The 2,500-nt window shown below is 32.9% G+C and overlaps 2 non-coding genes across 2 annotated transcripts in view; both read left to right on the top strand.

The window, feature by feature from the left end:
• Positions 1–6, top strand: part of Trnac-gca (transfer RNA cysteine (anticodon GCA)) — a 72-nt gene extending 66 nt beyond the window's left edge. Inside the window, exon 1 of the tRNA in view lies at positions 1–6. This exon is cut by the window's left edge and continues 66 nt beyond it. This is a non-coding gene — a tRNA (tRNA-Cys).
• A 2,475-nt stretch (positions 7–2,481) lies between these two features.
• Positions 2,482–2,500, top strand: part of Trnac-gca (transfer RNA cysteine (anticodon GCA)) — a 72-nt gene continuing 53 nt past the window's right edge. Inside the window, exon 1 of the tRNA in view lies at positions 2,482–2,500. This exon is cut by the window's right edge and continues 53 nt beyond it. This is a non-coding gene — a tRNA (tRNA-Cys).

Here is a 2,500-nt window from a genome sequence, read left to right on the forward strand (position 1 = left end):
CCCCCTTTTTTACTACTCAACAAATATTTTTTGGATTTACTGGATGAGAAAAAACGAAAGTCATCCTATCCTTCAACTTAATGACATGTTTCAATGAGACAGTGCAGATCCGTACGCGAAGAAATCAATTGGAAAAGGCCAACTCTTTATGTCATTCCGGAAACAAAAAGATTGCGTTGGAAAATATTTAACAATACAGACTGAGTATTCAACATGTCACGCCTGATAACCTGCCGTCTTCTCGGTAAATGTACTTCGCTCAACTACCCGATTTTGCATGTTAAAACTTGGCATCATACTGTTACATGAAGTTTGCACTTCTCATATTTAAAATCTTGAGGAAAATGAACGAGAACCCATACAACGGCAGCAAAAACTTGGGGAGTTGTGAATATTATCTCCTAAGCCCCCAGTGAGGATCGAACTCACGACCCCTGGTTTACAAGACCAGTGCTCTTTTTTTTTTTATTATCTTGTATATTTATTCAGCTTCATCTCAATTTTTACAATATTTACATATATCACAGAAAACATCAAGTCCCTATACTCATAGGCTTCCTCAGTCTTACCATATCATTCTTTTGTATTCACTTACATACAATTAAAAACCCTTTTTTTTTTTTTTTTTTTTTTTTTTTTTTTTTTTTTTTAAACTATTGTCAAACAAATTGTTAGTTTTTAAATCATATATATAGTCAATGTTTTCCATGAATGTAAAAGTGTCTCTATTAAAAGTCAAAGATTCACATTATATGCATGTACGGCTGGTAATATCCATTCCAGAAACGCAAGTTAATGAATACGATGTATTTTATAAATATGACACGAACATTGGAAATACATTGTAGTGCCTATATTTCATTTTTAAATCAATAAACAAAACCCACACACATACAAAAACACTGTCATACAAAGGTCACTCGTTCCTATCTCGCACAAGACTTATCATATTAAATAACTTTTACATTACAAATTATGTTGTTTCACGTAGTCAATCATTTTCTCAATTCCATAATTAACCCTATCGTTCCAAAAAATTGTTTCTGTCACATCTTCAAATTCTTTTAAAACCAATTCTTCATAATGTTCATAATTGTAATCATCATCATTCAATGTTTTAATTGCCATTCTATCCATTTCGTATGTAATTAACAATTTTCTATTTTTAACCTTTCCAATCAACACATCTCGGCCAACTCGACTTTTTTTATAAACTATTTTTCCAAATTCTTCATGTAATGGTTGTGATGAACTACTAGTATCTAAATCGCACTTTTCCGTATCAATATTCGGTCCGTTATCTTTATGTTTGACTATTCGATTGGGTTTTAATTTTGTAACTATTGTCTTCTCTACAGGTGTGTCAATACTTGAATCTAACCGGTTTATGTGTACGTCGCTAAACCTGTTAGACGAGTCATCTATGTTTACATATAACCGTTCTACATTATCACCTAACTGTTTTGATGTATATCCAGAGGCATCTTTGGGTTCATTTTCACATTCCATATTGAATTCATCCAGTCTAACACTCGTAATATTATTTTCGGTTTCTACAGTTATATTGTCTAATGTATCTAAACTTGTAACTTGTATTTTATTGCTGCTTTCATTGTATTCTCTTAATCGCTTGTTATCTCTTCTCAATGCTGCCCCAGATTTACGTTTCACCTGCTTATTGTCAGATTTTGAAAACATTATTGATATTCTAGCTTTTTCATCGTCACCATGTACACTATATGTAATTGTACTAAATTCATCACACGCACTTTTTATAGCACTCAATAGAAACTTCGGTAACTTATCCATATTCATCTCAAACTAATTGTCTTAATGATAAAAAAACTTTATGGTGCCTCCAGCCTTGAAAGCTACACGATACATTTGATTTATAATTCTTCTTTACAAATGTTTTTTCCTTAAATAGTTCAAAGTCACTTACTGTCAACAAGGTTCGAAAATATATTCCACTTTCCCTGCTTGGATATCCGAGCAAAACCTTAGAAACAGAAGAATTTTCGCTACTCAGAAAATACGTGTAACCTTTTCAAAACACAAACCGGAAGTCTCTACAAGACCAGTGCTCTAACCACTGAGCTATGGAGGCTCTTGCTTCAGATTTGTGAAATTTCAACTCATAAAGCTAGGCCCTTTTTGCTCCAAGTGAAAAAAGAAATCTTACAAAACATCAAAATTCAACCAAGTGTATGGAATCGTCTGCAATATTGGGATTTCAATTTCTTTTAATACGACCCCAGTTCGCACCACCACATTGAGGGTGGAGAAGTTTGTCATTATACAATCGAAGTCTTATCAATATGTCCACGTCACCTTTTCCAATTAGATCAATGAAATTGTCTGATATAAATGACTGACTTGAAACATCTATTTGACAAACAATCTTAACTCTCAACTTGCATTGGTTGTAACAATTGAGGTTATCACCTATAAGAACCCAAAATTGGTAAAAGTTTTTCATCTGGGGGTATAGCTCAGTGGT

The sequence above is a fragment of the Mytilus californianus genome, unplaced genomic scaffold (assembly GCF_021869535.1).
Source record: "Mytilus californianus isolate M0D057914Y unplaced genomic scaffold, xbMytCali1.0.p SCAF_4, whole genome shotgun sequence".
Lineage (NCBI taxonomy): Eukaryota > Metazoa > Mollusca > Bivalvia > Mytilida > Mytilidae > Mytilus > Mytilus californianus.